The sequence below is a fragment of the Stenella coeruleoalba genome (genome assembly GCF_951394435.1).
Source record: "Stenella coeruleoalba genome assembly, chromosome: 9".
Lineage (NCBI taxonomy): Eukaryota > Metazoa > Chordata > Mammalia > Artiodactyla > Delphinidae > Stenella > Stenella coeruleoalba.
In genome coordinates, this window is record NC_137155.1 from 50,733,015 (window position 1) to 50,759,684 (window position 26,670).

The 26,670-nt window shown below is 39.1% G+C and overlaps 1 protein-coding gene across 7 annotated transcripts in view; it reads right to left on the reverse strand.

Moving 5' to 3' along the window:
* CDK14 (cyclin dependent kinase 14) overlaps window positions 1–26,670 on the reverse strand; it is a 591,667-nt gene that overhangs the window by 52,553 nt on the left and 512,444 nt on the right. Inside the window, exon 15 of one of the 7 annotated variants that reach the window (XM_079931292.1) lies at window positions 495–26,259. The exons of the other annotated variants lie outside the window; for them this stretch is intronic. The gene's annotated coding sequence lies outside the window, so the exon portion shown is untranslated. Of the gene's footprint in view, window positions 1–494; window positions 26,260–26,670 lie in introns of those variants that run through there. 7 annotated transcript variants of the gene reach the window in all.

Consider the following 26,670-nt stretch of genomic DNA (forward strand, 5'->3'; position numbering starts at 1 on the left):
AAAAGAGAAATAATTTCAGAGTTGGCTGTTTTCCTGGATTATTTATCCATTATCCAGATCTTTAGGGGAAAAAAGAGAGTTCGGTTTGGAGCCTGAGACTCATAGCCTCACTTCATATATGGCAAGTTGGTAACATCTACAATAAAGTATAAGATATTTATCATATATGCAAACATAATCCATTAGGGGAAAGGCAACATGGTTTATATACAGAGGGGGCATGTCTCTCCAATCATTTTGAGTTATTTGACAGGGTAAATAAGCAGAGCACATAATTTATGTAAACTTTCAAAACTCTTTGACAAGGTTCCACATCAAAGACAGTTTATAAAAACGAAGTTAACATGGGATTGGGGAAAGTGTTTTCTCATGGAGAGAGGACTTGATTAAAGATGGGAAATAATAAGTAGAACCAACATTTTCCATCACACAAGTGTTAAAAGTAACTAGTGGGCTTCCCTGGTGGCGCAGTGGTTGAGAATCCGCCTGCCAATGCAGGGGACACAGGTTCGTGCCCCGGTCCGGGAAGATCCCACATGCAGCGGAGCGGCTGGGCCCGTGAGCCATGGCCGCTGAGCCTGCGCGTCTGGAGCCTGTTGCTCTGCAACAGGAGAGGCCACAACAGTGAGAGGCCCGCATACTGGAAAAAAAAAAAAAAAAAAAAAAAAAAAAAACTAGTAGCCAGCATCAGCTGCATTTTCTTTTTAATATTAAAAATTATCTTGAGAAGAGAGAGCACACTCAAAAAAAAAAAAAAGCTAATCTGCAGAATCCATTTTATCCTCTTTCAGGTGATAAAATGCTTAAAACCGTGGGAAAATCTGTGTGTGTGTGTGTGTGTGTGTGTCTATCTGTATGTGTGTGTGAGAGAGAGACAGACAGAGGCTGAGAAAGAGAGGTGCTGGTGGAGGTGGGCCTGTTGGGGGACCAGAAAAGTGATAAGTAAATGATGCTTTTTATACCAAACTGGCTTATCTGCACCTACCCAATATGCACCGGTTTGATTACTATGTCCCACAACATACTTGATTAAGAAAGTCCAGTGAAACTGAGGAAATAAAATATTCTAGGTATTATCTTGGAAAATGGAGGGAAAAAAATCTCAATATTATATATATACATATATGTATATATATGTGTGTGTGTGTGTGTGTGTGAGTGAGAGAGAGAGAGAGAGAGAGAGAGAGAGATCAAAGAAAAACAGGCAGACAGAAGACAACAGAAAAATGGAGGTTGTTCGGTTGTTCAGCTTGGAAAAACAGAAGTTGAGAGGAGCGACTGGAAAAGTTTATAAAATCACAAAGGACTCAAGTGGGGGTAGCTATTATACTCATTGTCTGAACAGTAAAGCCAGGTAAACCCCTTTGAAGTTTAAAAGGCTCTTTCAGGACACCTGATAGGAAGGGCTTAGATTCACACAACAGGTGGCTTTTCAAGAGAAAGCATCTAGTGAAAAACTGAAATAGGCTTAAGACTTTCGGGACATCCAGGGAGGCTAGATTCTTAACACGTTAATAAAGGAAATGAGGAGCTTCTTGTTGCATCCCCACCTTTTGAACTTTCCCTCCCCTACACCCATCACAGACAGGGGTTGAAAAGTAGCCAGCCTGGTGAGCCATTGCTTCCTTTCGCCTCTATTAACCAGAAAATGGAGCATGAATTATGAATGCTGCACTACCTATTGCTGTTGTCAACATTAACCACTAATGCCTCAATCTGTGGGGAAGAGGGGTAGAGGAGAGAAGGTACCAGCCAAACAATGGTACTATCTAAAGATGTAAACGATCTTTTCTGAGGTGATTAAAAAAATTTTTGGCTGACTTTAAAGACTGACTTTCTTACGTGCAGTGCGGCATAGAACATCTTGCAGGCTGCAGATCAATAAATTCCACCTAACTTTCAAGTCACGTTGGCGTGCAGACCCCGCTGGTTTATTAATTTAAATTTCAGCCCTCTAAAAAGATATGTCTAAAGAAATAAAGCACTATATAGATCGCAGTGAGATTGCTCAATCAGAACAGGTCTTCACATTTATTGGTTATTAACATCAGTGGGAAATCTTAAAACACTAAAGAGAAGAGGTCACCCCTCCTTCCGTCTCATTCAGTTAGTGTTTTTCTTAGGACCCATTCCTTTTTGTTTTTAAGAGTACTTGATATCTGAGCAGCAAAAACCTATGGCTTTCCTCAGGCAAGCTTCAGCAACTAGTTAATTAAGAATAAAAAGGGTGTAAACAAAAGGACAGTAACTCTATCTCAAATTCAATCTCCATGTTCGAAGGACTGTCTGCCGTGGTTGCTCCACTTGGCTTACGGGATCTTAGTTCCCTGACCAAGGATCAATCCCAGGCCCCGTGCAGTGGAAGCACAGAGTCCTAACTGTTGGACCACCAGGGAATTCCTCCCTTTCTTTCTCTTTTCCTTGCCCCTCTGTACCCAACACCTATTTAACTATAAGGATATAACCTGAAAGTCTGAGAGTAGAAATGAAAAGCTAGAAATAGCTTATGTTTTTTCTTTCAGTCATCTCTCCTGTGCTTCTTTTCTTATATTTGATACTGCACTTTGCTTTCAATTATACATTTTTAAAAGCCCTCAAATATGTGTCAGTGGATTATTCCTTTTGTGGACTTGTTCCAGGTAACAAGACATTCTGGAATTCCTGCTTCAAAATGGTTACCATTTTAAGAAGTATAAACTAATTTTACTATTAGGCTATGACAAAAATTACTGTGATAGTACAGCTGCATTTCAAACAATGCATCCTCAAACTAAATGATTTCTGAACTATCTGTGTCACTTCTCCCTTGTATTGACATAAATAAGGGAAAGCTGCCTGAATCTATGAAAACTGGTCAGAGACTAAAGCTGCAGCTGAATTCTACAATACCTACTGCATTTTTAATTCTGAAAGAAATATTTATGAAACAACAATACCATCTGAATATGGCCCATAATGATAGTATCTTAAGTATATGTTTTTTAAAACAAGTGCTTATGTGGAAATCTCACATGTTTTCAGACCAACTGTGTCTTCATGAAGTTTATACAGAATATTATCATTTTATTAATAACTGTGATATGTATTTTAAAAGCCAACTGAAACAATATGAAACTTATGCCACATTTTCATGTCGAGAATTTTAGATAAAAGACAGATTTATACTTTTTATTTCTGACTGCACTCAGTTTTAATCAAGGTTCCTGGAGCTTCTCACTAACAGTGAAATTGTATTTAAATAGGGCCTTTAGGGTGTCCGAGTTACAGATTAATTAACTCAACTTAGACAGGGTTTTGGGAGCACTGTAGTTCTTGCAGCTCTAATTTTATCTCCAGAGGTAGTCAAAGTTCCTCTAGACATTAGCAACTAAATACTTGCCTAGGCTTGGACTGACTGTGATTGAAACATCCAAAATAAAGCAGGCTTGTCAGAAATCAGAATAAGACCAGTGACAAGTGCAATGGGAGGGCCCATGACTTGTTTATATTTCTAGCACATTGTTGCATTGGGCTAGGAATGCAGCTTCCACTCAGCTGCGGGATGGTGGGGCTGCCTCAGTCTCCTGGTCTGCAAAATGGTGATAAGAACACGTAGAGGGTTGTTATGAGGACTAAATGAGAGTATTCATGTAAAGTGCTCAACACAATGCCTGGCACACAGTAACTCAATAAGTGAGATGTTGTCACTATTATTATTATATATCTGACTAATGTGCTTTATGGTATAGCAGAATTTTCTAGAAATAAAAAAGAGAAAAGGTTAAGGAAAAGATAAGTTTGTGGCTGTTCAGACATTATAGTGAATGATCTTCAGTTAGATTTTCTTTCCTGCTCCTCCCCAGGCACTCCTGTACCTACTCATCTACCCTGCTGTCAAGGTCATCACATTTCTTGTCTGGCTGCAAACATGCCCTGGACTCTCCAGCCTTTCTGTGCCTTTTGATGCCCCCTCTCTGGAAGCCTATTCTTGACTGTAAATATCCCACCTCGGCTTCAAGCTTTAGCTCAGATGCTATTTTCTCCATGAAGCATCCCCTGACTCAGTGAGGTCTGTCCCTCCTCTGTTTTGATTGCATTTTATTTATGCTTGTATAATAGTACTTTTCACATTTTACCTTGAGTTAATCATCTGTATCATATGTCATTTATTGCACTGTAAACTGCTTGACAAGACTGACCACTGTAATGGACTGAATATGTCACCTCAAAATTCATGCTGAAGCCCTCAGCCCCAGTGTGGTGGTATTTGGAGTTGGAGCCTTTGGGAGATAATTAGGTTTAGAAGAATTCACAGGGGTGGGGCCCCCATGATGGGATTCTTCTTATAAGAAGAGTCAGCGCTCTCCCTGCTCTCTCTCTGCCATGTGAGAACACAGTGAGAAGGTGGCTGTCTATAAGCCAGGAAGAGAGGAATCAAATCAGTCACTTAAACACACCCAGTCATGGTCTTTTGTTATGGGAGCCTGAGCTGACTAGTACAACCATGTCCTGATATCTCTCACAAATCCATCTGTGGGATTTGTTGGCACTTAATAAATGTTTGCCAGTTGTCTTCTCGTTCATCTTGGCTATTTATTTCCACAAATATCTTTCTTCCCTGGAAAACTGTTATATTCTTTTCATTTTGCTTCTGGTTCCCCAGAAACTATATGCAAACATAAACACATATAATAGTAAACCTGATTAATTGCTAAACAATTAGAAAAGATTCTAAGGCCCAATAAGGGCCAAGAAGGCAACAAGTGAATGAAGTGGGCTATGTTATTTACATAAAGAAATATGTTCTTGCCAATTCTTCTTGCAACAAAAGCCTCCTTCGGGCTATTTTTACATTTGTCATTTAGGACAGAGATACAGTTACAAGAAATATTTCACTTTTCTTTTCCCTCTGCCATAAGATAAACAACAGACAAAAGGTGAAGGTACATAGCAACTGCCGCTGAGCCTCAGAGGCAGGAGGGCAAGTTGTGAGTGGCAGGGGCTGTAGCAAATTTCAGAGCACAGCCTTTTCTAAAAAGGCAGCCTCTGCTCACCCCTGACCCATCACTGTGATTAGAGAATGATCAGAATGGCTCAATCATCCTTTTATTTTTTTAATGAGATGCAGAAAAATAGGGATTTTTATATAAGATCTGCATAGTTTTAAATGTTGACTCTTATCAAGATTTAAAACTACTGTTTTAGGCAAATACAATGTGTACGGGTAGTATCTATTAAAGGTTTCCAACTGACAGCCTCCACAAGTGCTTTGGAAAATCAGAGAAAGGCAATACAGTCGCAGCCTGGAAAGCGCTGGCTGGGCATCATGGAGAAGATGGTAACTGGGGTGCACCTCCAGCTTACTTCTGTCTTTCTTCTGACCTTTCTCTCTCTGCTGTCACTGCTGATCTTTACCCACAGCAGTTCAGGAACAGTGATCCAGCTTTGGAACATTTATGTGGATCTCATCAGAGTGTTATCGGGCTGGAGAAGACCAAATATTCAGTTCTGCTTTTGATTCCTCACTCCCTCTCTAATGATACAGCAACCTAGACTACAGGGCACTTCTTTGCAACCCCAGACTTGGCCTAGCCCTCCTCACCCATGGCTTACCCCTTCAGAGCTCTTCCAGGCCACCAGGGAAGGTGCCTTTTGGCCAATTCGTTAGTTCCGCAACGTGGAAGGCAATTTTAACTCTTCTCTGGCCTATCTCCTCCTGCTTCAACCACATGACTACATCACAGTACTGATTTCTTTGCAATGGTTTTCAACGACCCCTACTGGGACCACAAAACTTAAATAATTTTCCTTAAAGACTGCAGTCTCAAGGCCCAGGTGGCTGGTCCAAGTCAGAGATCTTCATCCCTACCCTCCACAGCTTCCCTGAGTTAAAGAGAGCTGCCTGTAGACCACAAGTGAAGACCACTGCTAACAGGACAGGTGTTAATGCAATGAATGACTAATAAAATGTTCACCAACATAAGGTCACATTTTTGGTGTGTATGCAAATAGGCAAAACAGAACTCATAATTAAACAAAAGAGCTTAACATTAGATCCCAATTTTCAGGACAGTCTGTGTCACCATAGAGATCCCCTCAACAGTGTCAAGGGCAGAAAAAAAGTGATTGCTAAACCTATTTCAACTTGCCAAAGGAAGTTCTATAAAACACCCCTTTAAGGAAGTCAGCTTTTTTTCTAATTTAGTCTTGTTTTCTTACCTTTTTTTTTTTTTTTTGCAGTACGCGGGCCTCTCACTGTTGTGGCCTCTCCTGTTGCGGAGCACAGGCTCTGGACGCGCAGGCTCCAGCGGCCATGGCTCACGGGCCCAGCCGCTCCGCTGGGGATCTTCCCAGACCAGGGCACGAGCCTGCATCCCCTGCATCGGCAGGCGGACTCTCAACCACTGTGCCACCAGGGAAGCCCTTGTTCTCTTACTACTGATTTCTATTAAAGAGACTGACTCTCCCCAGGATGCTCAGTTCTCTGAGGACCATGTGAGGGGGCTGCCACCTCCTCCTCCCTCGTGTCACCACTGCTCACTTCTGCCTTTCATCCCTCCCTAAAGAACTGGACAGGGAAAAGTGCAGGGAGAAGGACTTGCTGATTTTCCCTTTTTAAAATTATAAGGCTGCTTAAAGTCCATTCGGGTTTAGTGTTGTCCTGGTCATATGCTAAGTCTCAAAGTCTTCTATGGGATTAAGTAGGGAAACTGCATTTCAGCGTTAGAAAGACAGGAAAAAAAGAACATGGAAAACAACTGAGGGCTGGATGGCTTCCCAGACCGTCCTTCATACAGAAAACCAAAATAATTCCTGATCTGGTCCTGGCGACTATTGGACTTAGCTCTAAAAATCCCAAGAAGGGACCTGGGAAATCACTTATTCAAACTTCTTGCCGCTGCATCCTTTGTTTAAAAGATACCTTAGGTGGAAACATAAAGTATAAAGCAGATTAAAGTGGAGTTGCTTTGATGGGGAGAGTGATGGGCTTGGAGCCCTGCCCAGTGTTTCTCTCCCTCCCTCCCTTCCTCCACCTCTCAAGAGAAACCCTGAAGGGGATCCGAGGAGCAGTCACTGGCTTGCAAACTTGTTTTGGGCACAACTCACTGTCAAAACACATTTTATTAAATGACTCAGTATAGGGGCACTTGCACACACACCAACACACATGAGTCGCTGAAACAAAACTTGCATGAAATAATATTTATTCTTACTACATGTCATCATTTCTGACATATTTTTTTCTCATCTAGTCTATTCCATTTAAGAAATACTATTTTTCAGTCCACTAGATTGATGTCACCACCCATGTGGGCAGTTGAAAAACACTGCATTAAACGACTTCATCCTCAAAAGAATTCTAAAGATGAAGAAACTTTTGCTCACATCTGAATTTCCTCCCTCTCCAAGAAACTGATGGAGAAAAAGTATGGTAAGAAGTGGCAAGTGGAGACACTAAAATTTGGATGTCGGGCTGATTCACTTGATCTAAGAAGGGCAGATTCCCTTTTCAGGGAATTGGGAATGCTGACCAAGAGTGACGTCTGGTCTTTTTTCTTATGACAAATCAAGGGACAAGTCAACTTCGTTTCCACTGCATGGACCAGAGAAGCAGGGAAAGTCAGAATCAAGGCAAGTAAAAGATGGAGAAGGAGAGAGAGTGTGTTTGTACTTCAGTCCCTCCTATGGGCTTCTAGTTTATGCCCAAGGCCCAGTTTTATTTTTGTTCTTGGTTCCATAAGCATCTTGTATCCTTTTACTCTCCCATTTTATTAAAATGAAGAAAGAAAGGACAAGAAACGTAGCACAGCCTCTTGCCTTTTGAGACAGAGCACATTCTGTCTATGGAATATGTAAATAATTCTACTCTCTAAATAATTCTACTTCTTACCTATCAAAAAGAAAAAAAAAGAAATCTAGCACAGTCATGGCAATAAGTTTGAAAATAAGATGTCATTAATATACATAAAATCTGTTCATGCTACAAAAGTATCACTAACATAAGAAAAAAAAACCTCTTTAAAAGAACAGTACAGACAGTATTTTTGGTGGGTTTAAAGAAAGTGAAAGAGAATACAAATATATGCATTTACGGAAAGAATTCCCAATGTCTACTACTTTTCTACCCTTAGGATTGTCAACTCACTATGTCAATCCAGTGGCAGCCACAGGATTTAAAGGTTTTATTGAACTTTCTTCACTAACTTAAAAGATAAATCTCAAACGCCATCTATTTAAATGTGTGCCCCTTTTTACGTTGCATTTTAGCAAGAGGTTGTAAGAAATACACCTTACAAAAAAATCTGGCCATGGCAAACCTATAACAAGACTTCAAACATATGTACTTCTCCACACCAAATCACCAAATGGGCTTTTATAAGTTTCTTTCTCCAAAAATAAATAAGAGAAAGTAATAAAAAAAGATAAAGCCTTCATACAGAATTGCAGCAATTATATCCCCACAGCTACACTATAACCCAAAAGTTTGCAAAGGCTTTGATTATTGAACCATGGCTGAAGTGAATAATTTGCTTTTCACTAGGAAAACAAGCACATTCATTCTCACCACAATGGAGAGAGGCAGTTTTAATTAAACCTTATCAAAAGATGAATAAAGAATAAACTCAATACCCATTCCACAGAACTCTATTTTCATCTGTTTAGTTTAAGCTTGCCATGTTCATGCAATAATTATCCACTGTCCAAGGAACGCTGCAGTTGTGTTAATGTTGGTAAAGATTTAATTAGCTCAATTATCTGGAGAATATTGAATTGAGGCTCAGCACAGTACAAATTTCTTCAGGCTTTATACATACCTCTGATCAAAATACATGAAACTGAAATCTCAGTGTACAAAAGACTCTAACTTCAACAATTCTACTATTGAAACAGTTCCATACTTCATAATTTTATTACTCCAATTAAAAAAAAACCACAATATAAGTCTTTAGAAGTAGAACTCGTAAGTGAAGGCTTATCTTGGTGCAAGAGTGTATGTGTGTTTGTGCGCGCGCCTGTGCCCACACAGTGCATACAGTTAACTTCCTGAATGTGTAAATATGTTTTTAGAAAGTTAATTAAATTTTCCTTTTAGATAAATATTAACACCCAAAGTCCAGTCCTTTTGAAAAATTTTATCTTTTCAATGGAGTCTACATATATTATCTTTTTCTCGGAAAACGAGGCATTTAAAAAGCATTGAAAGCGCAATAACACAGACAACTGTTTCAATCTGTCAGACACCAGGGACAGACAGTAGGGTTCATTTCAGAGAACAGATTGGCCCCCAGCGGCCTGACCTTCCTGGTGGGAAAGAGAACATAGTGCTGTGCTTGACAAGCTCAGCAACAAAGAGGTATATTCAGGTCCCCCCAGTTCAGACACGCTTCTCACAGGGAAAAATGCAAAGCAGGAGAAAGAAATGCACCACTTCCAGCAAAGCAGAGTTTACTCAGATCAGAGACCAGCAACTCACCACAACAAAAAATAACGTATTTAGGAAAGTAGCAAGCACCATTTTATTCACTCATTTTTAACTTCAGAAAGCTCTTATCTGGCCATTGTCAATGTCTTAGCTTTCAACCTCACCTGTGATCCAAGCTCACTGGCATTATCACATCAATTGGAACTCCCAAATATGATTATCCTGATAAAGGTTTTCTTAATTACTCTACCCATTAAGACAGCACAAATTTTCTCTTAGAAGCTGGCTCATGCTAGTTTCAAAGTAAGCACGTCACAGGTTTTGCCTTTATTTTGAAACTCAGATGGATATTTCCTTGTCTTTTAGACCCTTAGATAAACAGACTTTTCATTACTCATTTTTATTTTGAATGTGTGCAGGGTCTTCTACGCAGGTCTCCAAGTGAGCCAAAAATCCAGCAAAAGGATCAACAACAATAAAAAAAAAATCCATAAAGCAATATCCTTAATTTAAAAAAAATCTGAAGCTAAATTCGTTGCTATGTGTAAATACACGTATGTTTCCTAATTTCTAAGGTCAAGTTTTATTGTATATCCTGCTTGATCAGCTACAAGCAATGTTTAGTTTGTATGTTTTCAATTATACATATAATGTGGTAAGATACCACATTTTTTGAAGCTTTAAGCTCCACATAGAAGACCATAAATTTAAAAGGCACTCACAACTGGCCACATTATCCTTATAAGCAAATACATTGCTAATTTTTAAAACTCCCATTCTGTGTTTTGAGTACATACTTTCCTGAACTATAAGGATTATGGGTATTTAACTACAAACCAACTAGTGAAGTTGAAATGAGCCCTGATTTCTGACCCATGAATACTGTGATGATTTAATATATAAGCAGGTATTACAGATACACACTCCTCACTACAGACGTGTAGACTATTAGAAAAACTTACGGTGAAGAGTAGACCATTGCATACTATCTAGTCCTTCTTGGGTTAGGAAAGAAGGCATCTTTTTGAAAACTGGACACAGACCATAATCATAAACTCATGTTGCCAGATAAAGGATAACGTTGGTTGGGTGGTGAGAAAACTTGCTCTGCTTAGTGGTCTAAATAACTTGTCTTAACGTTAAACACTTCAACCTCAGAACATTTTGTAAGGAAACAGGGCAAAAATGATGCATGGCAATCACAAACTGTATCTGCCACTTTTTTTTTCTTTGAACCAGCTTTTCTGGGAATTACATTAAGGCCTTCGTTGAGGTGGCAAAGAAAGACACAAGTACGGGTTGGTTTTACCTCATTTTTGCTAGTGTGCAAACGCTTTTATGGTGTGACTCACTCAGTGTGGCTCGAAAAGACACCCTTGGAACTTCAGAGTATTCTGTGCAAGAACAAAGGGTGCTTGGGTTCAGTCTGCAACACGAGTCATTTTTACCACACAAATTCCCTTCTTTTGTGCTGGCGAAGGGGGATACTTTGAGCCCTTTGGGTTTAGAAGATCTTCAAACAGACAATAGTGTGCAAACAACGCTCGAGAACATAACTTTACGAGAACAACCTCAAGGCTGAGACCAAGGCTTTGAGAAAGGCTCCTTCAGCAGATTTCCTTCTGCTCTTCACCCTGAACAAAGCCTGCCTGACAATACTGAAATCTCTTTCTTTCTTTGGATTAAACCCCCTTGGCAGGAAAAGTATGCAAATGCTATCTGTGGCTCCCCTGTCAAAGGCTACTCTCACCGGCTATCTTTTCTGTGTCTGGCTCTCCAGCAGACCATCTACCCCCTGACATGGAGTCCAGCCTTCCAATTCAACACCTTTCACTGCTCTGACAGTCAGCTCCCTGGGCCTGCCACTGCCTCTAAAAGGGGCTCATTTAGTCGTAATTAACGATTCCCTGCATATTTCCTAAGGTATGGTAATTGTGCTAAACGCCAACAAGTGAAGCATTCATTCTCCTTCTCATTTAAATCTTTTTTCCCCCTCAGCAGTCTCCCTCCCTCTGCCTTCTTTTTACCTCACACCACCACAAACCCCTCGCCACACACACACTTTTCTTTTTTCTATTCCTCTCTGGTAACATTTCAAGTAAAGAGATGGAATGAAGGTGGAAATTAGAAACTACAGGAAAACAGTTCAAAAAGCAAAGCTGACTAAATGGTGAAGGAGCGCATGAGAAGTCACAAAGAAACTGAAAGAGAGTTAAAAATGAAAGATTGTTTTTGTTGACACAAATATGTAAATATATGCAAATACATATATTTGAATATTATTTATGTAAAATGACCACATCATAAGCTGGTTTCAGGTCCCAAATATGTTGTGTACACACAAAATATAAAAATCTTACAAATTCATTTTTGGACACATACATTTTCTTCTCAAAATTGATTTTCACCCTGCGTTGCAAATAAAAGGTACAAATAAAAGGTAATGATTTTGTCTTTGTCGCACCAGCCTCTCTTCTTTATCTTTAAGTCGCAGACGAGAGAGAGAAGGTCAAAAATCTTAATTTCTGACCTCTTGCAAACATTTCAAGTCCTGGCAAGTGGGCAGTGGGCCAATGAGGACTGTATTATGTTCTTTCAGGCTGACCAAGGCTACCGTGATCAGGAGATGTTTTCTCTGCTACACCGGGGAATATCAGTTTAATGTATTTCCTTTGTCATTTCCCCTTACACATAAATTTTACACATACAAGAAGAATTAGTCTACTTTTTTCACATTATCACATGTATTTCTCCATGTTATTTGCCTTTATGACCATCATTTTTTTATCCTTGAATTTTATTTATTTATTTTTACACAGCAGGTTCGTATTAGTTATCTATTTTATACACATTAGTGTATATATGTCAATCCCAATCTCCCAATTCAGACCGCATAACATTCCATCCAGTTTGGTATACTTTAATCTACTTAGTAATTCCTTTTTAAAAATATTTAAGTGGTCTATTCTAAAAAACTTATGTTCAATCTGTCTTATTTTAGCTGTCTTAACATTTTTTCTTTGCCATTATCATCATCATCATCAAAAAAAGTTACTGAATTACTAAACATTAGGTGGTTTTAAGAACTTGGTTAGACTCACTTTAAGATCTTCAAATAATTAACAGTTTGTTTGGATTTCGGCAAAAATGGACATGAAAACTAGAGTTAACTCTTAAAGTTCATAAACATCAGTATGAATATATTCATGAAAACACTTTTGCACACCTACAGAGTGCTAAGCATATTACAAGTTAGACCATGATGATACTAAATTTTTTAAAATATTTATTCACTTATTTGGCTGCACTGGGTCTTAGCTGCAGCATGCAGGATCTTTTTAGTTGCAACATGTGGGATCTTTTTTTTTTTTCAGTTGCGGCATGCGGGATCTAGTTCCCTGACCAGGTATTGAACCCAGGTCCCCTGCACTGGGAGAGCAGAGTCTTAACCACTGGACCACCAGTGGTTAAGAATTTAGTCCCAAGATACTAAATTCTTAAACATTTCTTTCAACTTCAAAAATTGTCTTAAATTTTTATCCTTGGAAAATCTGTTATCTCATTCTTTAGTTTTTCCATTTCCCCTAAATGTTGTCAATGTGTCTTAATATATGGAATTTTACATATCCACAGAAGTTAAATTAAGGGGGTCATTATTCATTTTACAAGAAATATGCTAACAAAGAAGGCATATTCTTTCAAATAAAATAATGAATTTATGCATAATTTTTCAAGAAACACATTTATGTACATGTTGAAAAATGTATACTAAAGGAGCCATACCCATAATAGATTCACAGAATTTCAGGGCTGGAGAATGAATAGGTTTTCACCAAAGAGAAGGGTAACTGTTGGTACAATTTCTAATATTCTAATATTATGTTAATATAAGTATGAATGGAGTTTTACACATTTCTTTACTTGTTTTCAAGACATGATCTACATAATAAGAAGTTCAAAGAAAAGGAAAAATACCACGTCTTCTTTCAAGGTTATTATATGATCCCTAAAGGATCTACCAGCTTTAAGATATTTTGACTCTCCTATGTCTGACCAGGAAGTCATATATATCGCCCGCCCCCTGGGCAATCACATTAAAATCCAAACTCTTTAGCATGTCATTCCAGCCCTGTCACAATCTAGCTTCAAATCACTTTTCAGTCCCATCTCTTCTCACTCCACCATCCCCACATCTTTCAGCTTTATCAGACCCTTCCTTAGGATGCTGCACTTTGTGACATGGCTTTGCTCAAAGTGTTTCTCTAGTCCCTCCTTTTGTTCAACCTCTTTTTTCTTTTTTTTTTAAAGGGACATTTGGTTGGGTTGGGTCTTTGTTGCTGTGCACAGGCTTTCTCTGGTTGCAGTGAGTGGTGGCTACTCTTTGTTGCAGTGCGCAGGCTTCTCATTGTGGTGGCTTCTCTTGTTGCGGAGCACAGGCTCTAGGCACGCCGACTACAGTAGTTGTTGCACGCAGGCTCAGTAGGTGTGGCTCGCGGGCTCTAGAGCGCAGGCTCAGTAGTTGTGGCGCACAGGCTTAGTTGCTCTGCAGCATGTGGGATCTTCCTGGACCAGGGATCGAACCCGCGTCCCCTGCATTGGCAGGTGGATTCTTAACCACTGTGCCACCAGGGAAGTCCCCCAAACCTCTTCTTTTGTGAAATTTTCTCAAGCCCCTCTCGCAGAATTAATTTTTACCTTATTTGTCCTCCCATGTAGCTTTATGAAAATATACTGTAGCCTTTATCACCCTTCAATTTAAATGTTTGTATCTATGTCTCTCAATTGTGATTGTCTTAAAGCTAAAAAACAGTTTTATTTACTACTACTTAGAACAGCACCAAGATAATGGCTACTGAAAAAATACTTGTTGAAAGAACAGAAGATTATGTTATGGTGAGTAAGGCAGACATTCACTCCATTTAAAAATATTTAAGGGACATAAATTATGTGCAATACTAGGTGATGGAGACATAATTGGGAAATAAGGATAAATCAGTAAACAAATGCCTGTATTCTGAGACCTAGATGCTAATGGGTAAGATGGACAAATACCAGGGGTCTTCAATACAGAGGGGCTGAAACTCTAGCTTTGTTCTCAACATGTGTAAAATAGCCATACATTTATTTGTGGAATAAAGGTATGTGAAAATGTGCTCGACATTACTAATCATCAGGGAAATGCAAACCAAAATCACAATGAGACATCACTTCATACCTGTTAGAATGACTAGCATCAAAAAGAGATAACAGGGCCTTCCCTGGTGGTGCAGTGGTTAAGAATCTGCCTGCCAGTGCAGGGAACATGGGTTTGATCCCTGGTTCAGGAAGATCCCACATGCTGCAGAAGAACTAAGCCTGTCTGCCACAACTACTAAGCCTGCACTCCACAGCCCACAAGCCACGACTACTGAAGCCCGCATGCCTAGAGCCCGTGCTCCGCAACAACAGAAGCCATCGCAGTGAGAAGCCCGCGCACTGCAACGAAGAGTAGCCCTTGCTCGCCGCAAATAGAGGAAGCCTGCGCACAGCAACGAAGACCCAACATAGCCAAAAAATAGATAGATAAATAAATAAATTTATTTATTTAAAAAAAAAGAGTTAAAAAAATACAACCCTAATCTGACTTCTACTCATGCTGAGTAGTTACTTTCAATTCTGAACCCCATAATGCACTCAGATTTCCATGAGCTATCTCAAGGTAGTGGGCAGGGAGGGAAAAGACCTGAGTCCATTCTCCTGAAAGAAGTTGAACGTACACTGAGTCAGCACGCTGTACAGAAAGTCCTCCCGAGTCCTATAAACAAGCTATGTAAAACAGCCTGATGATTCAGTACTGTAGGATCAGAGCGTCACCATTAGGTAAGGTCAAACCTGATGCATATAAAAAAGGGAAAGTTACAGCCCCCCAAAGTAATATACAGCAAAACTCTTTTAAGAGTTAGCCTTCTAATCATCAAGGACACAGATTTAAATGGCACTCAACTGTAATTTTCAGATGACATCTGTGTGAACAAGAATTGGGATTTTATTCACTGTACTCCAGAAAAACTGAGATAGTCAATTAGACAGACAGAACGGGAATAACTCTGTTGAGCAAAACAAAAAAATTGCAATGAAGAGTAATTTATTCAAGGGGGAAAATGTTACCAGCAAAATTAGCATATTAGAGTTAATGCATGACACTATGGGTATAGAGCAGCAGCTCTCACACTTTTGGGTCTTAAGGACTCTTTATACACTTGAAAATTATAAAGGACACCCCCAGAGCGTTCGTTTATATGGATTACAGCTGTTGGTGTTTACCATATTTGATATTAAAATTGATAATTTAAAATATTTATTAATTCATTAAAAATAACCCAATGGCATGTTAACATAAAAGCACTATTTTAATAAAATAACCATATTTTCCAAACAGAATTAGCAAGAGGGGTGGCACTGCTTTACAATTATGCAAAACTTTTAAATATCTGGCTGAATAGCAGACAGATGGGTTCTCCTATCTGTTTCTGCATTCAGTCTGTTCTACGATATGTTATTATGGTTGATGCAACTGAAGAAAATACCGTCTCTCACAGATATGTAGTTGGAAAAGAAAGAAGTATTTTAATAGCCCTTTCAGATAATTGTGGATATATATTCTTTTATATTATAACAGAACTCAACAAGTGGTAGTTTCTTAAAGATTAGTTGCACTGGGAAATTAGAAACCGTATCCATGAATTCTTTGTACTCTGTTACTTTAAAATTTATTGGTTTATTTTGCACTTTCAGTGAGTATTTTACCCATGCAATGATTTTCTACAATCACGCACTGGTCATTTGGAAAGTATTGATTCAATGGGTTATACAGCTCTTTTGAACGTTGACACATTTCACTATACAATTTCAAAAAAATCACATTTGCTTATGTCACTACCCATCTCACTTGAAAAATATTTGGAAAGTTGTCAAGCCCACAGTGGCAAATAAAAGTTTTCTATGGTTTCCCCAAATTCTAATTTTCTACTGAAAGCTTTAATTTTATCTTAGGCAGCAAATGCTATTGGTTGTTTTCCTGGGGTGACAGACTCACTTTTTGTTCATTTTTAAGAAACGTCTGCCAAATACCCAAGTCTGAAAAACCATAACCGATAACCACTGTCAGTCATCCCTTAAAGACCATGTTTCAGGGAAAAACAGCCAGTTCCCCTTGCAACTCAAACACCTGCCCACAGCTTTCCCTTGAGAAATCCAGAGTAATTAGGTACACAGTGGAGATGGTTTATGTAAACTTCCCATTTAGTCACACTGAATATTAAAAAGACATTTACTCAAAGGGTGAGCTTTAATAAAATTAATAATCTTAACTGCTTCATCAAGAACATTATTAAGTGAAACTGTGTTTTAAAAACAATTACCATTGTGTGGCGGTAGAGAAAACAGTGCCTAGGACGACAGTTTGGTGCCACTGCCTTGATTCATGCTAAGGAGCCAGCGGTTTTACTTCCATTGCTTTTGCGCCATTAGTGCAAATGTCAACACAGTCCAAAAGGCAAAGACCAGTTTAATATTATTAAGGAAACAGTTTTGACCCCCATGGAACTTCTGGGGATCCCCAGGGTATATGGACCACACGTTGAGAACTACTGATAAAGAGGACAATTATAAGGATGCCATTTCTTTTCTTTGGAACTAGGGAACTTATCTAAGGGGAACCCATAAATCTGACTGTGAAACTTTCAACAACAAGGTCACTCAATCCATAGAGCTGTGGAAAGATTCAACAAAGGGAATGATAAATATAATGTCAGTATGTATCAGATATTATTTTAGTTGATGGAGAGGAGATTAACTGAGAAGAAGGCAAAATAGCGGAGAGTCTACAATGTCTGTGAATGCAGAGCTGACTATGGAAAGCCAAGGTGAGGGCAGAGCATGGAGGAAAGAGTGAGAAATGAGACCAGGTATGAACAAAGGCCACTAGTCACCTCCGGCTCTGCATGGCTGGACTCCTTCATCTGGCCCATCTTGACAGGTAAGGGCATCTTACTTCAAGCTTCTGAGACTGTGAAGTCCTTGGGAAGACAACTAGACCCAATCCTCTTATTAAAAATTTTATTGACAGTGTTTTCTTTCAAAATAGTTGACTTATTCATTTTTCGAATAAATCTGTCAGTTATTACCAAATTGAGTTACTGTGGAAGAATAAAACATCTTAACTTTAGATGAGCTATTTCAAAAGTCTTTCATAATTTTTTTTTAAAGGCCAGCTCCTGGACCACACAATAAAGCTCCCAAATAAGGGGATGAGTGGATTCACACTGATGTTTAAATTTTTAGATTTGACAAAAGTAATGCAGTATATCTTGACAGCTATATTCAGTAGCTTAATGCTAAGCTTCTCATGCTGAATACAGAACAGAATGAATTTTCCACCAGTGTTTCCACTAGGAGATTTTAGGATTCCTATTCACTTAAGACAGCAATCTGAGGCCGCTTGATAAAACAAGCACTGGTTATTTCATAACTGCCTCATAAAATGTCTCAGTATTTAAGAGAAAAGAAAACTCAAGACAAAAACATTTTGAAAATATATGTTGTAATCAAAATCTGGATGCTAAGTAAACATCCTTTAGTGTTCAGCCAGAAAGACTTGCAGCTGTGGCATCTGTGACTTAAAATAACAGAATAAAGATCTCCATGTAAAAGATAAATGATATCGTAAAAGTTTCTTATCAAAAGAAAATACATTTTCTGATGGAATTTATGTAGGAAAAAGCTTTACACTAAAGCCCATTTAATGCATTGTAAAAAATACTGAAACCTTTAAATTTGGAGTTTGGTTCGAGTACATGCTAGGCAATATTATTTTCTGTTTTGCCACTACATTCTCTTTTTACAAATTGCAGATTAATTCTTCCTGTAAGGACACTTTTTTATTTTAGTTTTGTTTGTAACTATGCTACTGTAAGTTGCTGACTTTATGATAAAATATCAAATTCTATCCAGATGAACTGACAACTAGGCTCCAGTTTCATTACTGGAGAGCTGCTCCTTTAAAAAAAAGATTAAAGTTTTCACATTGTACCAAAATATGATATAGTCATATTCTAAAATATACATGTATATTTTAACATGGATTCAATCTAAATCTCCCAAAGGGCAAACGCTCTCCTCTATAAATGAGATTTCATGAGAATCTGGAACCCTGGTTTGATTGTGTAGCCTAGCTAAGCACTGAAGATAAACACCAAGCCTGTTATAATTCAGTATGCAACTGAGCTAGTCTTCCACACCAGCAGAGGAAAAAGAAAAAAAAAAAATCCCGTTATTTTCTAAAGTTGCCCATCTCTATCCGTTTGTCGAGCTGCCACAATTGCCCAGATAAAACATTTGAGAGTATGTCAGCTTTAATTAATGTAACATGACCTGATCATTTCCACAGTTAAGAATAAAGAAGTTTGCATTCTTTAAATCCAAAGCGCAACCTGGAGATTATGCTAAATTGCTTCATTCATAGTCCACACTCCTCTGCTCGTGTCAGAAGGACAGCATTTGTCCCCTCTAGTGATAAACAAATTATACATGAAATCAATTCCACTTCACAATCATTTTCCCTATTGGGTATTATCTTTCCTTCTCTGCTCCCTCCAGTTAAGCCCGCATCCTGTAACTTGCTAATGAGCTGGGGGCTTTCTGTTCCAGGTGGCACCCCCTGCCTCGAAGTCATGACATTTCCCATTTCGAATGCTGCTGGCATTTTTCGACAGCTCCTGCTAACTAGCCTTTTTGACCTGCACTAAGAGGAACTCATCTGATCGAATCCTCTAACCTGCCAATCATTCCAGCAAATGATCTTCACAGTCACTCCCAAGGCAGGAATGGAAAAAAAAAAGGAAATGCGAGTGAGAGAATGAGGGAGTAGGCAAGCGGCTGCCTCTGCAGCTACCTAATGAGAATGCTTTAAGTCTCTGAGGCAGCGGAAACACTGAAAAACTGGTGGGAAAATTAGGACACAACTGAATGCCTGGCTCTGTAATTACTGACTTCTTTCCATCCTGAGATCATTTTGAGAGCAACACCTCTGAGATGTGCCAGTTTCTAAAGAACACACAAGCACACCCTACCTTATGTAGAGAAAATAGATTTATTTCTCCTGCCACTATCAATATGCAATTCTCATAATCCCACTCTGTCAAACAGCATCCTTTGCAGAATTAATTATGTGCTGTAAGCTTGTTAAGTGTGCATTTGTAAACTAGGGATGATTATCATGTTGGCCACAGTGAAGAAAGGACCTCTTTTTTTTTCCCCAGGCATATTTTAAATGTTGCCACCATTTAGGGGGTGTTGATTTTCACATGTTTACATAAAAACAAATAGGTATGGTGAAAGTTGGCATTGGGCTCAGGGAGGATTTAACACTGACAACATAGGATAATCTGGACATTCTTGATTTTAATGAAGGTAAAATAATTTTTGTTCCTTCCAGATTTTTCTTGCCTATGCACAATCAGTTTATTTAGTGGGTTCCCAGCCCACAGAATAACCCAATACTTTAGGAAAAAAGATCTACTACATGGACCTTTGGCAATGGATCACAATTCTAGATATCTTAACATGAAGTAGATTTGTTGACCAAGGAATGATACAATATAATTACATGTGATCATTACACCATTTATATAATAATGTAAAATAAATACTGTACATGATTTAATTGCACATGATAATCACACATCTTTCCCCATTTATAGTAATTAGGCCAATAGCCCCATTTACAGTAATTATTATATGTAATTGAGGGCATTTTACTAATTGCATTGAAAATGATAATCCAGAGCAATTAAAAATCCAAGGGCACTATACATAATGCAAACTACATTAAAAGAATGGTGGTAATTTAAAGGGAAAAAATTCAGCCAAGTATGGAATTTAAGTGTACAGTATTAGATTCCATGCTTGGCATGCCCGCTAATATTTTTTATGAGATCAATTTCTCAAACTTGTGTATTGTTTCTTTTCTAGATCTTGTACACTATTTCATCAGCTGGAGAAGTTATCCTTTGTTTAATCTGACATTATTCTAACAACTCTAGGACTGTTGAAAAATTATTCTATTTGGCTGTGTGAGTGTACAGTGTGTGTGTGTGTCTACGTGTGTGTGTGTGGGGTAGAGGAAACAGCTATCCTAAATTCCAAAGGAGACCCACTAAATTATTCATTTGCACAACCAATTTGATGTTCTTAAAAGCTTTATTCATTGAAGCATCTCAGAGTATTGCAAACATTTTGTTAAATATACTTGTAATAATTTAGCTAAAATGTTTAACTTTGTTAGACTTGAAATACATTCGGGTTGTGGTTTTCATCACATTTGCTATCTGTCTAGAATTTTAATGTGTCTAAGGACCGAATCCCTGGCTTTTGTCCCAGGGCCCCAGTGTCTATCTCTCCTCAATCCCACTCCCCTATTTCTACCCAGACAAAGCTTGTCTGTGAGGAGCATCTCAGGAGTGATGAGCATTTGTGGGACAATGGCAATAGTTTCAAGTTTTTGCCTTCTCTTCTCGACATTGTCATTTAGACATTGTCCTCTATGCATTCAAATGTCATCCCAGACCATCAGCCCACTTCAACTCAAACAGCCTCCTTTTATGCTCAGACACTTCTTAGAGTATCCGCAGACCACAAAGACTGTCTAGTGGGACTCAGCTGCTATCCTGGTATTAATAATACAATACAGTGCACTTAGGGCATAGACGATTCCCTCTGTATCCCAAATTCATAAGAATCAACATTAAATGAAAAGGAAAAATAGAGCACCTGAACTGATTATAGCTATATGTGATTGTTAACTTCATAATAGTTTGGCCAAGCATTCTAATAGATATCTTGCTAGTAGCCCTATCACATCTATGCCCACTACTTATAAGAAAGCTTCACTCGTGTTATGCTGCTGGCTAAATAGTCCCTAAGAAATTAATTTCGGTTTTAAAAAGACGGAAGATGCAAGTTGCAGTGCTATTCTCACCCCCTGCCCCCCACACCGGCCCATCATCCTCAGTTTGAAAGCTCATCTGACCTGGAAACATTGAATCTCAAAAACATAGCCGATTTTTGAGCATCTGTAGGCTGATGAACCAATTTGTGGAGCATCAAACAAGTTTCTTCTCTTTTAGCCGTTTTGCTTTTAAAAACTCTCAGAGAAGGGTAAAGGAAAAGCAAGGACAAAAACCCCTCTATTTTTAATGTAAAAAATATCACTCTGAATTCTTTGTTTTTAAGAAAAACACACTGAAATATTTAAAGGTAATGGAGCATCGTGTGAGGAAAAACTGTGTTATGTGCACACATTTGTGTGTCTGTGTGAGAAAGAGAGAGAGAGGGAGAAAGAATATGATAGAGCAAATGTAGTAAAATGCTAACATTTGGGGGAAGTGGATGTTGTTTATCAGCCATTCTTTGTACTACTCCTGCAACTTTTCTGTAAATCTGAAATTACGTCAATATAGAGAAAAGTAAATACTTTAAAAAATGCACTCTGGATGAATGAAGCATGATATATTAAACTTCCTTTTCATTCTGCTTTGTGACAACCCAGGACAGAATTAAGCAAATTAGATAGTAAAGGACTTAGTCTTTGGCGAACCCCTTCACAGGGCTGGTGGACGGGGTGTGGGGTACAGATCAGAGGAGACCCAAAGGAAGGGAAGGCCAGAGGGGCAGAGAAGGGACTGGGAGAAGAGTCAAACTTCCTTGGCCCATTATTTTGCTAAGTAGTGGATTTAGAGGACGTAATAGACTCTCTTGGGCAAAGGGGAAGCTAAGGAAAGGGGGGTGGAGAAACTAAACCACATTCCAGCCTTTTCTCAATCAAATGTTCACAAATGTAGTCTGCATGTGTATGGTTCGAAGCACTGTCAAGTTCCTGAATAATATATATTTCTTAATCTGCAGCAACGTAGAGGTAACGACAAAAACCAGGGATTCTTTAAATAAAACCTGCGAGGAACACTAAGGTTTGTTTCCCCCTCTGCCTGTTGTTATTTCCACAACTACTGCTGTCAACTACATGAGACAACAGAGATAATAAACAGAGATAAAACTGTAGTTTGATAGGAAAAAAATTTGCAGAGTCATGCAGAAAATAACAGTTCTAGCAGGAGAAAAATAATAAATCTTTCTGCTACTGAAAGAAAACTAGATCCAACACTTGAATTTCTTATACTGTGATAAGTACTAATGGGTGTTATCTCCTTTTGTGTCTACAGTTGAGAAGACGCAACATGGCTTAAAAAGACCGTTAGTCAAAAATAGCACACATTGAGGATGTTGTTACTCCATGAAAACTGGAGTTTCCCTCTATACTTGTCTGATTTTTCCCTTGGTAGTGTACAGGCCAAGCGAGTGCCTTCCATCTATACTGCTTGCTTTCCTAGAAGCTTCAGAGACTGCTAAGCCCAGAGCCCTCTTCTGAGGGGTTCCTTAAGGAAAGGTTGGCCACACAGTTCACAGCTCAGCTGACTGGACACACCCAACAGCCTTGCTCAAAGCCTTGTTCTCTCTCCATGATGATGGCTACACCAATCAGAGCTGCTCTGGACTGGAGGAGGGTCTGAATCTGAAGAAAAGAGCTTGGCTATAGACTGCCCCAGGAATAGAGGGACAAGAGAAGCAATGATAAGCAGGATTCATGAATAAGCAGAAACAAGTCAGCAAAAGCCACGAGATGAAGAGAAGATAAAAGTACTGTTAGTCAATGCAGGGACAGAAGAGGTCACAGCATGACGGAGAGCTAGAGGGCGCTGTTTCTCCAGGGGCAGGTACCAGAGTTGAGATGGCGGTTGAGTTTGACAGCAGACAAACCAAAGCTCCTGTGGATCCTGACGGCCATTCAGGATTTGTGAGGCCTGCCATGCAGCTTTAAGAAGTCTAAGGACTGTCCACCTGTTCTTCCTTACTTCCCTGAGCAATCTCAACACAGACCACCATCCCTGAGGAAACCGCACCATGTTTCCTTCCCCCGAAAGATCCCCATGCCCGCTTCCTCGTGATGGCTCCTGTCCCTGTGACACAGCGCTTTCTATGGCTCTCAGTCAACCGTCTCTGTCCCTCTCACTTTGCCACCTGCCTCTTTCCTCACTTGAGTGTCTCTCTTCCGCAAACGTTTTGAGCTTCTCTGAAGTGGCTATATTCTAGAACTGAAACATATTTTTACTGATTGAATTCAGTTCAATTTTCCTGATTCCTCAAAGGCAGGCAGGAGAAACGCTCTTCACCCGTGCTGTCCAGTAGAACGTTCTGTGATGCTGGAAAGGTCCTCGCTCTGCCCTGTCTCTATGGTGGCCACTAGTCATGGTGGGTAATGAGCACTTGAAACGTGTACTGCTACTGGGGGAACAAGGTTGTAATTTAGTTTAATTTTTTTTTTTTTTTTTTTTTTTTTTTTTTGCGGTACGCGGGTCTCTCACTGTTGTGGCCTCTCCCGTTGTGGAGCACAGGCTCCGGACGCGCAGGCTCAGCAGCCATGGCTCACAGGCCCAGCTGCTCCGCGGCATGTGGGATATTCCCGGACTGGGGCACGAACCCATGTCCCCTGCATCGGCAGGCAGACTCTCAACCACTGCGCCACCAGGGAAGCCCTAGTTTAATTTTAATTAATTAAAAATGAACTTAAAATAGCTACACGTGGCTAGTGGTTACCCTGTTGGACAGCACAACTTTATATTAATCTTCCTTAAAAAAAAGGGAAGGGAAAAGAAGGGATGGCTTTTCCTATTTTGTCTTTATCCAGTCCTAGCCCAAATAAGTTGATTATTTTACTTCATAAATGTACAATTCTTAAATAGTTACCGAACAGGTCATAATATGTGGTTCAAAGGTTACCTACATCAACATCCTTTGGGGTTCTTTAAAATGCGGAAGACCCCAGGACCCTGGATTTTTAAAAACTCACCAGGGGTTTTGGCACTGCCCCCCACTTCCCCAGGGTGTGTGAACACCTCTCTAATGAACGTTCAGTTAGCGATGCCAGAGAGTCTTAAGCACCAATGAATTATATTTTGCCTGGAGTTCGGTTTTTTAAAAAATCTTTCTCTTATTTAATTAAAATTCTTGAGCAATTTATGCATCCTACTGTTTACCTGGCAGCCTACTTTTAGGAAATTATTGCTTGATGACTGAGTCAGACAGAAAGAGTCTACCACATTTTTTTTTCATTTTCATATGATACTTAAATAACATTGATTAGCAAAGATAATATACTAGAAAGCAAGGAGAGGGTCACCAAAATATGCATGCAGTTAACTTCTTGCACTTGAACCAAATACAGTTTTTGCATGCACCAGACAGGTATTTCTATATTTATTATGAATTTAATAGGGTTTGAAGACCAATTGATTCATTAAAAAGAGATGTTCCATAATGAGCATATACCATTTCAGGAAAATTATAAAACATCTGTCTAAAAGATTAGAGGCCACTCTTATCCCCTGTATTCAGCAAAAGGAGAGCAGACAAGAGTGACTGTGCACTTCCTCTCTCAATTTAGAATAACTGGAAAATTAAGCTCAGCCTGGGGGTGTATTCAGTATCACTGTGCACAAATATAAGTGATACTAATGGATGTGATATTCAATATAGTTTCCGGTCTTTCCCTTAGGGAAAATTTGTATGCGTATTTAAGGCGCTCTCAGACTTTAGGAAAGTCCTATCCTTTAATGCTGATAAAAAGGGTGGGGACAATCTATGCAATCTGTAGTCTATTCATATCTTTAGAGGATAACAAACTGTAGGAAGCACAGCATCTTGATCATCCATTGGCTGCATTTTTAAACTTAGGTGCATGTGGTTTTCTTTTCGTTTCATTTGGTTACAAGACTCTGAAACCAAAATTGCTCTCTGTTGCAAAGAAAAATGCTTCTCATTAGCTTTTCCAGTAAGGCCAGTTTATGTAAATCCAGGATTATTAACTAAATAACTGAAGTGACCTTAGTATATTCAAGTTTAGAAACAATTTGGCATTGTGGTATAAGAGAAAACTTAGGACTTGAAACGCTCCTCTCTCCTCAGTCCTCTGTCATTTCAAAACCAGAAGTGATACAATGCATTTTCCACATTTACCTCTGTAACTCCCCAGAGAGAGGTGGCTAAAATGCTAGGTTACAGTCTTAGGCTCTCTGAGCCCTCAACCTCTTGCCCCTTCCTCTCCTTCCCAATCTCTCTGCTTTACAAAGAACTGGGGCATTTGAGGAAAATTTAAGATGCCTCAGCTTGTTCTAAACTGTTAATTAATTCATCAACAACAAAATCAAAATCTAGGGAATTACATATTTTCTTTATGAATACCCTTATTTATGTAGACTTTTTGTTTGTTTGTTTGTTTGTTTGCAGTACGCAGGCCTCTCATTGTTGTGGCCTCTCCTGTTGCGGAGCACAGGCTCTGGATGCGCAGGCTCAGCGGCCATGGCTCACGGGCCCAGCTGCTCCACGGCATGTGGGATCTTCCCGGACCGGGGCACGAACCCGTGTCCCCTGCATTGGCAGGCGGACTCTCAACCACTGCACCACCAGGGAAGCCCTATGTAGACTTTTGACTCTATAATGTCTACAATATAGACACTGGTATTCAGCTATTGATTAGAATCAGCTCCACTGTGCAGGATGTATTAGGCCAATATATAGGCTATGCTATTTCATCTCTAAGATGAACCCATTTGATTAAAAGAAAACCCTACAAAGGTGAAAAATTAAAATGATTTCCTTTTTTGCTGACTGACAGAAAACTCTTAAAATCCAGCTTCCATGCAGCTTTTCTAAGAAAAAGAAATTTAGATGTTTCCTCAATATAATGTTGAATCAAACTGAGGTATCTGGATTTTGAAGAAAACAACAAAGGCAGTAATAATATTAAAGCTTTAAAAGTTGATGTGAAAAAGACAAAATTCATAGAGAACATATTTCTAGTATTATTAGATAATTCTAGAGGAAGAGGTTCTAGATAATACCCTTGAATCTAGTTTTAAAAACATACTACAAAGAAAAAACATCTTTGTAAAGGCTTTTAAATACTGATGACTGTAGTTCCGAGCAGCTCTTTAAAATCTCTTTTCACTTAGCAGTTTTTCAGACCTTATGGGCAATGCTTCTATCCAGTGAGCATGATTTGATTTACACGGAAAAGCTGACCTGAAACACATTCTAGCCGTTTTGACTGGCCAGGCTCAGGTCAGAGAGATCTCAAAAGAGCAGAGAAGAAAGGGCACAGCCCTGCGATGGAAATT